Source organism: Stegostoma tigrinum, unplaced genomic scaffold (genome assembly GCF_030684315.1).
Source record: "Stegostoma tigrinum isolate sSteTig4 unplaced genomic scaffold, sSteTig4.hap1 scaffold_96, whole genome shotgun sequence".
NCBI lineage: Eukaryota > Metazoa > Chordata > Chondrichthyes > Orectolobiformes > Stegostomatidae > Stegostoma > Stegostoma tigrinum.
In genome coordinates this window covers 337,737-349,014 of record NW_026728820.1, presented here as the reverse complement: position 1 = coordinate 349,014, position 11,278 = coordinate 337,737, and the positions used below count along the sequence as shown (strand labels likewise).

General features: G+C 49.8%; 1 long non-coding RNA gene across 1 annotated transcript in view; it reads right to left on the bottom strand.

The window, feature by feature from the left end:
* Positions 1-1,868: 1,868 nt before the first annotated feature.
* LOC132209461 (uncharacterized) overlaps positions 1,869-11,278 on the bottom strand; it is a 94,603-nt gene continuing 85,193 nt past the window's right edge. The window contains exons 3-4 of the long non-coding RNA XR_009445544.1: positions 6,353-6,517; positions 1,869-1,945 (exon numbers count right to left, since the gene is read on the bottom strand). This is a non-coding gene — a long non-coding RNA (uncharacterized LOC132209461). The remainder of the gene's footprint in view (positions 1,946-6,352; positions 6,518-11,278) is intronic.

Below are 11,278 nucleotides of genomic sequence, written 5' to 3'. Positions count from 1 at the left end.
CTGCGTCCCACTTCCCACCGTCACTGCATCTCCTTTCGTCAGTCACTGCATCCCGTTTCCATAAGTCACTGCATCCCATTTCCATAAGTCACTGCATCTCCTTTCGTCAGTCACTGCATCCCAGTTCACACAGTCACTGCATCCAATTTCACTGAGTCACTGCATCCCGTTTCACTGAGTCACTGAATCGCATTTGTTGTTCTCACTTGAATGCAATGGTCATGAATCTCCTCCAATGCCTTGTCATGTATTCCCAATGCAAAATTTTACCAAGTTTTGATTTTCAATTTTGATTACATGTGTTTCCTCTATTCTATAAGATGCTGCAATAAACTCAAATTTGACAAATCATAATTCAACCACCATTACCTACAGAGTTAATTTCATCAAACAGATCCAATTAGAATTGTCACATTCCCAAATCCTGATTCAAGTTTTTCTAATTATGGGCCACATGGTTCAGAAAAAAGACACTTAGAGTCAGAGAGATGTACTGGAGGGAAAGTGATCCTTTGGCCCAATTTGTCTATGTTGACCAGATATCCTAAATTAATTTAGTCCCATTTGCCAGCATTTGGCCCATATTCCTCTCAACCCATCCTATTCATATACCCATCCACATGCCTTTTAAACGTACAAGCCTCCACCACTTCCTCTGGCAGCTCATTCCATACATGCACCACTATGTAAAAAATCCGGTCCATTTTAAATCTTCCCTCTCTCAGTTTTAACCTATTCCCTCCAGTTTTGGATTCCAGCAACCCAGGGAAAAGATCTTGGCTGTTCGCTCTATCCACGTCCCTCGTAATTGTATAAACTTCTATATGGTCAGCCCTGAACTCCAAAGTTCCAAGAAAGAGCTGCCTGTTCAAGCCCACGGTATACCTCCAACCTCCGATGCTCGTAACATCCTTGTAGATCTTCTCCGAACCCTTTCAAGTTTACAACATACAACAATACAGCACAGAACAGGCCCTTCGGCCCTCAATGTTGCGCCGACATCCTTCCTCTCGCAAGGAGACCAAAATCGATTGCAGTATTCCAAAAGCAGCCGAATCAATGTCCTATATGGCTGCTAAGTGATCTCCCAACTCCTATCCTCAATGCACTGACCGATAAAGGCGAGCACACCAAATGTCTCCTTCATATCCTTTCTCCCGGTGGCTGTACTTTGATGGAACTACGAAACTGCACTCCAGTGTCTCTTTATTAAGCAACACTCCCCACAACCTTCAGTGTATACGTGCTGCCCTGATTTGCCTTTCCAAAATGTAGCACCTCACATTTATCTGACCTCAACACCATCTGCCATTCCTCAGTTTATTGGCCCTTGTCAATGTCCCACTGCATTCTGAGGTGACCTTCTTGGCTGGCTACTACACCTTCAATCATTGGGAAACTTACTAACCACACCTTCTATTTTCATATCCAAATCATTGCATCACTTCAACTCCCCCTCCCACTCCCTGAACGACATGTCCATCCTGGGCCTCTTCCAGTGTCACAACCAAACCACCCAGAAACTGGAGGAGCAGCACCTCATATTCCGCCTCGGGAGCTTCCAACTCAATAGCCTCAATGTGGACTTTGCAACCCTCAAAATCTCCCCACCCGCCAGCCTCATCCCAAGACTATTTCCTCCCCTCATTCCCGCATCCATGACCTGTCCGCCTTCTCTCCCACCAATCCACTCCTCCCACCTCACTGACCAACTCCCACCACTGCTTGGAATTATTCTTCTTTTCACACTTCATCAGCTCGACGTTATTTCTAAAATATATTTTCCAATTGTTGGAAAAAGTGAGATAAAGTAAAAGAAGTTACATTCTTACCACTCGGGAAATCTCTGAATATTCTTCTGTTGAAAGGTCGCCAAGGAACGATGCAATTCTTTTGTCACAAACGCTGTGAGGGAGACATCTTTTTCGGTTCCACTAACTCCACCCTAAGGAAGACAAACCCACGTAACATATCTAGTGACTTAAAGCATACTCTATTGTTGCCCAAGGTGAAGAGCTGGATGAACACAGCAGGTCAAGCAGCATCAGAGAAGCAAGAAAGCTGATGTTTCGGGACGAGACCCTACTTCAGAAAATTGGCGCTGGAGAATCTGAGATAACAAGGTGTCGAGCCAGATGATACTGCTTGACCTGCTGTGTTCATCCAGCTTTACACCTTCTTATCTCAGATTCTCCAGCATCTGCAGTTCCTACTGCCTCTATTGTTGCCCTTTCACTTTACTGAACTAATATGAGCCAGTAGTTTTGTTTAGGCTCGTGTAATCTTACGGTTATTGGTCTGTACAAAATCCTGAATTAATTTTGATCGACTGACGGGAGGAGATGAATTTTATAGAAATTTTTGTTTTCTACCAATTTGCAGAGGGCATCGTGGGCGATTGAAGGACAGTGTTATTATCCTCCAGGTCTGTGGACTGCATCGTTACCAACTTGCCCATTTGCATATACATACAATATTCATGATGTACCAATGAAACATAATAAACCAATACTGCGTACTAAAAACAACGCTCACATATCAATGGAAATTTAAATATTTATCATAGAGTTTGAAGAATTGAATTCAATGATACAAAGCAAAAACCAGTGAAGATGAGTGCAGTTGGTCAGCACTTTTGCCACTCACTGGAGGTTGGCAGTTTGAGGCCACCCAGGAACAAGCAAGCTCTGTCTAACTCCAAGGGCAGCACGGTGGCTCAGTGGTTAGCACTGCTGACTCACAGCGCCAGGGACCCAGGTTCGATCCCACCGTTGGGCGATCTTCTGTGCGGAGTTTGTACATTCTGCCCATGCCTGCATGGGTTCCTGCTGGGTGCTCTGGTTTCCTCCCACAGTCCAAAGATGTGCAGGCTAGGTGTATGGGCCATGCCAAACTTGCCCATTGTGTTTAGGGATGTGCAGATTAGGTGTGTTAGTCATGGGAAATGTAGGGTTACTGAGGAAAGGGTCGGGGGATGAGTCAGGGTGAGATGCTCTTTGGAGGGTGGCTGTGGACTTCTTGGGTCAAAAGGGGCTTGTTTCCACACTGGAGGGATTCTATGATATGGAAGTATCTTTTGAAGTGGACATTCATGGGTATGCTGTAACAGAGACCTTGAAATACTGCACAACAAATATTTGGAACTAGACTGTCAATTCAGACATAGCATCAAAAGAGGTCATGGAAGTTGTCACCGATATAAAGCAGGATTGATGAAAATCCAGCAGGAAATGGTGTCAAAAGGCACAGTATCTTTTATTCATCTCCAGTTATTTTGTCCAAGGCACTGGATGCTGGCAGGATTGAAACATTTAAGAAATGCTTCACAAATCACATATAAGGACCTGCACATCTTTGAACAATGGGAGGAAACTGCAGCACCTGGCAGAAGCCTCTCGCAGACGCGGGGAGGACGTGTCAATTCCACACAGATAGTTACCCAAGACTGGAATCTCAACTGGCTCCCCAGTGCATGAGCAGCTCTAACCAGTGAGCAACTACCTTGCCCAGAAGGGGTTTTATAAGCGCATACATTATTTCCATTAAGACAGATCCAATCCTCTATTTCCAATCAAAATAACATATTGTAGATATCATGACAACAATCAGAAATGATTTTGAATAAGTCAATCAAAAAACTTGAAATAGTTTCCAAGCCGAAATACTAGATATGGTGCAGTTAAGATGAATAGCGCAACAACAAAAAGGCCATATTTTATGTGACCATCGGTAACACTTGAAAACTTGCAACAATTTGTCGCCAGTAGTGCTCTGAAGTGGCTTGATGATGCACTCCTTCATACACTGGAATGAAACTCCAAAGATCACAAATTCTCCTTCAATACCCTGTTGTAACAGTGACTGCATCAACCTGTGTTTATGGGCCTGACTGGAAACCCACACAACATGCAAAAACAAAAAAAAATCGAAGGTAATAGGAGAAAAAAATGTATGTGTGCAACGTCTTTGAAAAGCAATTATTTGTAGCGGCTGCAAGCCCATAAGGAATCTCGTTTCGCAGATGATATTCATTTGCACTGCAGGTCATGCCAGTCAGAATCAGTTTTCGTTTCATGACAGATAACTAAAATGTCCATTACAATGAACTTTGGTTGATCAGAAGATTTTAAGTAAGGACTATGTCTTATGTGAGCTGACAGCATTCGGGGATGGAGAAGGTACACTCACTGCTGGCATCTTGACACCATTGAATGAGCAAGCGTGGACGCAAAGGTTGTAACAGGTCACAATTGTACAGGCAATATCTTTTGAGCTCCTTCCCAGCAGGCCTGTAATACTCTAAAGCTGTGCTAGACCCTCACTTCCTCCACCTTACGTACGCTGCCTTTTCTTTTTGACAAGAAGCACCTCTGTACCCGTCATCCAAGGCTCCTTAATCTTACCCTTTCTTACCTGTCTCAGAGGAACAAATTTATACATCACTCGCAACAACTGCTCCTTGAACAGCCTCCACATGTCTGCCGCGCCCTTTCTGTGGAACAATTGCTCCCAATCTGTACTTCCCAACTCCTGTCTGATAGTATCATAATTTCCTTGACCCCAGTGAAATATCTTCCCCTGGTAACTGCTCCTTTCCCTTTCCATGGCTATGGTAAATGTGAGGCTCTTGCGGTCACTGTCGCCAAAGTGTTCTCCCACCACGAGATCTGACACCTGTCCTGGCTCATCGCCGAGCACCAAATCCAAAATGGCCTCCCCCCTCGGCCTGTCCACATACTGAGTCAGGAAACCCTCCTGAACACACCTGACAAAAACGGCTCCATCCAAACCATCTGCACTCAGGAGGTTTCAATCTATATTGGGAAAGTTGAAGTCACCCATAACAACAACCCTGCTACGTTTGCAATTTCCAACAATCTGCCGGCCAATGAGTTCTTCGATCTCCCAACTGCTATTTGGGGTCCGTAGAAAACCCCCAGTGAGGTGACTGCTGCCTTGTTGTTCCGAACTTCCACCCACACTGACTCAGTCGACAAACGTTCCTTGGCAACATCAGCCCATACCGCCTCAGTAGACGAGTCCTCAAAGGTTCTTTCAGCCGCCGTTATACTGTCCTTGACCAACAAAGCCACACCTCCCCCTCTTTTACCACCTTCCCAGACCTTAATGAAAGATCTAAACCCGAGAACCTGCAACATCCATTCCTGACCCTGCTCTATCCATGTCTCCGAAATGGCCACAACATCGAAGTCCGTGGTACCTATCCAAGCTGCAACCTCACCTACATTATTCCGGATACTCCCGGCATTAAAGTCGTCACACTTCAATCCAGCTTGCTGTCTGCCAGCACACTTCTGTGACAGTGAGGTCCTGACCATGTCCTCCCTACGCTCATCCTCCTGTGTACTGGGACTACACCTCAGTTTCCCATCCCCCTTCTGAGCTCGTTTAAATCCAACCGAATGGCACTGGCCAATTTCCCACCCAGGATATTAGTGCCCCTCTGGTTCAAGTGGATATCGTCCTGTTTGTACAGGTCCCACCTTCCCCAGAATGAACCCCAATTGTCCATGTACCTGAAGCCCTCCCACCTGCACCATCCCTGCAGCCACGTCTTCAGCTGAAATCTCTCCCTGTTCTTTGCCTCGCTATCACGTGGTACGGTGACAAACTAGTGACGACCACTCTGTTTGTTCTCGCTCTCAACTTCCACCCTCGCTCCCTGAAATCCTGCCTGACATCCCTATCCCTCTTTCTACCTATGTCGTTGGTGCCTACGTGTCCCACGACTTGGGGCTGGTCAACCTCTCCCCTCAGGACCCTAAACACATGATCCGAGACATCACAGACCCTGGCACCTGGTAGGCAACACACCAATCGTGAGTCTCTTTCGTTCCCGGCAAATCTTCTATCAGTCCCTCTAACTATTGAGTCCCCAATGACTATCACTCTCTTCCTATCCCCGCTTCCCTTCTATGCAAGAGGGACAGACTCTGTGCCAGAGACCTGCACCCTACTGCATACCCACTGCCAACTCGTCCCCCGGAACAGTATCCAAAATGGTATAGTTGTTTTTCAGGGGAGCGACCGCAGGGGATTTCAGGGGAACGACCACAGGGGGAGGTTAGTCAAGCTACACCGGGTAAACGTGCATTTTTGGCTGAAGAAACATATGTTTCAATGTGAGCTAATGGAAGAAGCCATGGAGTCAAAGCTAAACGTTTTGACAATAAGACAACCATTCTTAAAAGCAGCAGACAGTGTGAAAAAGAAATGAGCTGCTTTAATATCCACTTAAAATTTATGTGGAATATCAGATGGAATTTTCTTATTGACTCCATTGTGCAATCATGTCGAGCTAAAAATGTTAACTGCATTAATTAAAACTAACCAGAAACGGACTTTGTCGTAAATGGTTTGACGATTTTCTGTATCTGGAACATCCCTTTTCCTTCTCCAACGAAGATCGTACCAACCTATGGTACCAAACTGTGAGTCAAATGGATGGGACACATAATCTTTCAATTCCTCATCAAAACAGTCTCATCGTATGGTTCTGTGCAATAAAAGAGAAAGAATAAACATGTTTCCCACAATTTTGCTGATGTTTACGAACAGAATGCTCAAATTCAAAAAGTTTGGGCTGGCATGTCTGCTTCCTCCAGCCTGTTTGAACTGTTCCATTCAATGTGAAATTTGTGCTAAGTTTTAGCACACAGGTCTATTTGATCTGCGCCACCACCTTCTATTAGTCATACATGCTTTCCCCCTCTTCCTGTAATACGTTCCTTGAAGTGTTCAATGAGATTTTGATTTTAAATCTTATCGTCATATTCTTTTGATTCTCAAGCATCAATGAATCTGATGTTGCCGCCATTCCATGCAGTGCACAGCACGTCAAACAGGAGTCTTGCTCTTGCCATGAGCACTGAGGTAGTATGGGGTCACAACTGTCTCATAGTTCGGAACGAAATTCTACATATAGGGCTATGAAGAGTCATGCAGTTAATTTTATTTGACATGCTATTTCTTTTCTTAACAAATATGCTGGATTTAAAGTGATCTTCACCCTCATTTAAAATGAATCCAACGTAAAACCAGCAAATCGAAATTTTAATTTGAGTTCAGTGTTACACAAATATATGACTTTTTTAAAAATTATATTCGAGTCAACATTAACATTTAATTCCCTGACACCGGGTGAACTTACTTTTAAATTCGAATTTTCCTTCGGTATTAACGGACAAGTGAGCCTTTTTGCAAGCACCGAAAGGCTGCACCAGTTTATGCTAAAACTTGCGGAACTGTAAGTTTCACAAATATGTTCCTATTAAACACTAATTCCTATTGAAGCAGTATGAAGCCAAATTCATTCAACTGGACAGCAAAAACGGTCAAGATTTTAAAAGCAAGCAACTATTTTGAAGTCACTCTTCGAACTAAATTCCATCTTGGTGTGTGAGAGTCCATAGGTTCCTCACTCTCAACGAACCATTCAACTGTCATGCAATTACTGAAACACACAGACAAAAAACATCAACGTTAACAGTCACTAAGATTTTGAGAGTGATTTGGAATTCGTACTAATTCCCCCCTGGGGAAAATCTGTTCCAATCTGGATAGTACTCACTTATTACCATCCAACCTACCTTCCCCAGCACCTCCTCCCCCTCCACGCTATTTGTTTCTGAGCTCCCTTCCACCCTCCATTTCTCAGGAAGGGTCCTGACCCAAAACCTCAACTTTCCTCAGCCTCTGATGCTGCCTGACAAAACGTCAGCTTTTACGCTCCTGAGATGCTGCTTGGCCTGCTGTGCTCATCCAGCTCCACACTTTGTTATCTCTGTTCATTTGCCTGTTCTTTCTATCGGACATGAATCATTGGATATTTCGTTCCCAACACTTATCCCCTAACAACCACCTCTCTGTGATACCCAGAGTGATGTATCTGTCAATTTCAATCTGCACCACAAACTCATTCACTTTGTTTCATACACTCCCTGCAATTCAATACAAGATCTTCAGTCTGGCATTTACAGCCACCCTTCTTATCTGCTGCAGCTGAAGTGAGACTCCTGACCATTTCCATACTTTTTGTCCTATTACTTGCTCTGGAAACTTTGCTGAGCACTTACCAGCTTCTAACTTTTTCCACAATTTTCCATGCAACTGAGCTCACCCACTCCACACTTTTTATTTTTACGCCCTAGCCCCAGACCTAGCTCTGTATTTTGCGAGGATACTTGTCCCAATATGATTCTCGTCGAGCCTATAACACCAGAACGACTCCCTCCTTCCCCATACCGATGCCAATGTCCCATGAATTCAAACACATTTCTGCCATGCCACCATTTGAACAATGTACATCTATAATTATGTTCACACCGTGCCAAATTGCTCAGATAATAATCCAGAGATTATTACCATTCTGGTTCTGCTTTCTCACCTCAGCACCTCGGTGCTCATAATCCCTCAGCAGAACCTCTTTCCTCTTTCTTCCATATCAATGGTACCTGTGTGGACCACGATAGCTGGATTTCTACTCCTCCCACTTCAAGTTCCTTTGTAGCCGAGATGGAATATTCTGAACCTGGGCACCAGGCAGGCAACACTACTTTCGAGACTCCCGATCCTGGTCACAACGAACAGTGTTCATTCTCCTAAATATACTACCTCTGATTATAACTACATTTCACTTTTTATCCCCTCCTGAATGTCCCCCCTGTACCACAGTGCTACAGTCAGTTTACTCATCTTCCCTATACCCTGCACTCTCATCCACACACGAAGAAAGAATCTCAAACCTGTTAGATAAGATCAAAGGCCAAGGTTCCTTCTGCACTACATCCTGGATCCTTCCACCTGCCCTGATCTTTGTCATTGGGCACTGACCGAGTTTCAGCTAGTTAATCTAAGGTGTGTGACTGCCTCCTGAAGCACAGCATTCCCTGGTAACTCTGCCCCACATGATTTGTTGATTGGTCAAAACTGAGATTCCAGTTCATCAACCGTAAGCTGGAGTCTGGGGGCTGACCACTCGCCCGTCATGTAGGTACAAATCATCATCTGGCCTGGCATCTCCATTTCAATTACTTCGATCAGCGTGGGCCAGTCGCAGTGAGCGGGTCAGGGCTGCGGGGACAAGTCCCTGTCAGCGGGTCAGGGGTGCGGGGGGCAAGTCGCAGTGAGCGGGTCAGGGGTGCAAGGGGCAGTGTCGCAGTGAGCGGGTCAGGGCTGCGGGGGCAGTGTCGCAGTGAGCGGGTCAGGGCTGCGGGGGGCAAGTCGCAGTGTGCGGGTCAGGGCTGCGGGGGCAAGTCGGAGTGAGCGGGTCAGGGCTGTGGGGGGCCAGTGGCAGTGAGTGGGTCAGGGCTGCGGGGGCAGTGTCGCAGTGAGCGGGTCAGGGCTGCGGGGGACAAGTCGCAGTGAGCGGGTCAGGGCAGCGGGTGCAAGTCCCTGTCAGCGGGACAGGACTGCAAGGGGCAGGTCCCTGTCAGCGGGACAGGACTGCGGGGGGCAAGTCGCAGTGAGCGGGTCAGGTCTGCGGGGGGCAAGTCACACTGAGCGGGTCAGGGCTGCGGGGGGCAAGTCGCAGTGAGCGGGTCAGGGCTGCGGGGGGCCAGTCGCAGAGAGCGGGTCAGGGCAGCGGGTGCAAGTCCCTGTCAGCGGGACAGGACTGCAAGGGGCAGGTCCCTGTCAGCGGGACAGGACTGTGGGGGGCAAGCGGCAGTGAGCGGGTCAGGGCTGTGGGGGCCAGTCCCTGTCACCGGGTCAGGGCTGCGGAGGGCCAAGCCCTGTGAGCGGGTCAGGGCTGCGAGGGGCAGGCCGTCTGAGCGGGTCAGGGCTGCGGGGGGCAAGTCGCAGTGAGCGGGTCAGGGCTGCGGGGGGCCAGTCCCGGTAAGCGGGTCAGGGATGCGGGGGTCAGTCCCTGTGAGCGGGTCAGGGCAGCGGGGGGCAACTCACAGTGAATGGGTCAGGGCTGCGGGGGCAAGTCCCTGTCAGCGGAACAGGACTGCGGGGGGCCAGTCCCTGTGAGCGGGTTAGGGCTGCGGGGGCCAGTCCCTGTGAGCGGGTAACAGCTGCGCGGGCCAGTCCCTGTGAGCGGGTCAGGGCTGTGGGGGGCAAGTCGCAGTGAGCGGGTCAGGGCTGCGGGGGCCAGTGCCCCTGAGCGGGTCAGGTCTGCGGGGGGCAAGTCGCAGTGAGGGGTCAGGGCTGCGGGGTGCAAGTCGCAGTCAGCGGGTCAGGGCTGCGGGGGGAAAGTCGCAGTAAGCGGGACAGGGCTGCAGGGGCAAGTCCCTGTCAGCGGGACAGGACTGCGGGGGGCAAGTCGCAGTGAGGGGGTCAGGGCTGCGGGGTGCAGTGTCGCAGCGAGCAGGTCAGGGCTGCGGGGGCAGGCCCTCTGAGCGGGTCAGGGCTGCGGGGGGCAAGTCGCAGTGAGCGGGTCTAGGGTGCCGGGGGCATTGTCGCGGTGTGAGGGTCAGGGATGCAGGGGCCAGTCCCTGTGAGCGGGTCAGGGCTGCGGCGGCATATCCCAGTCAGCGGGACAGGACGGCAAGGGGGCAGGTCCCGGTCAGCGGGACAGCAGTGCAGGGAGGCAGGTCGCAGTGAGCGGGTCAGGTCTGCGGGGGGCAAGTCGCAGTGAGCGGGTCAGGGCTGCGGGGGGCCAGTCCCCCTGAGCGGGTCAGGTCTGCGGGGGGCAAGTCGCAGTGAGCGGGTCAGGGCTGCGGGGGGCAAGTCGCAGTGAGCGGCTCAGGGCTGTGGGGGCCAGTCCCTGTCACCGGGTCAGGGCTGCGGAGGGCCAATCCCTGTGAGCGGGTCAGGGCTGCGAGGGGCAGGCCGTCTGAGCGGGTCAGGGCTGCGGGGGGCAAGTCTCAGTGAGCGGGTCAGGGCTGCGGGGGGCCAGTCCCGGTAAGCGGGTCAGGGATGCGGGGGTCAGTCCCTGTGAGCGGGTCAGGGCTGCGGGCGGCAACTCGCAGTGAGTGGGTCAGGGCTGCGGGGGCAAGTCCCTGTCAGCGGAACAGGACTGCGGGGGGCAAGTCGCAGTGAGCGGGTCAGGGCTGCGGGTGGCCAGTCCCTGTGAGCGCGTCAGGGCTGCGGCGGGCCAGTCCCTGTGAGCGCGTCAGGGCTGCGGGGGCCAGTCCCTGTGAGCGGGTCACAGCTGCGGGGGCCAGTCCCCCTGAGCGGGTCAGGTCTGTGGGGGGCAAGTCGCAGTGAGGGGTCAGGGCTGCGGGGTGCAAGTCGCAGTCAGCGGGTCAGGGCTGCGGGGGGATAGTCGCAGTAAGCGGGACAGGACTGCGGGGGGGCAAGTCGCAGTAAGCGG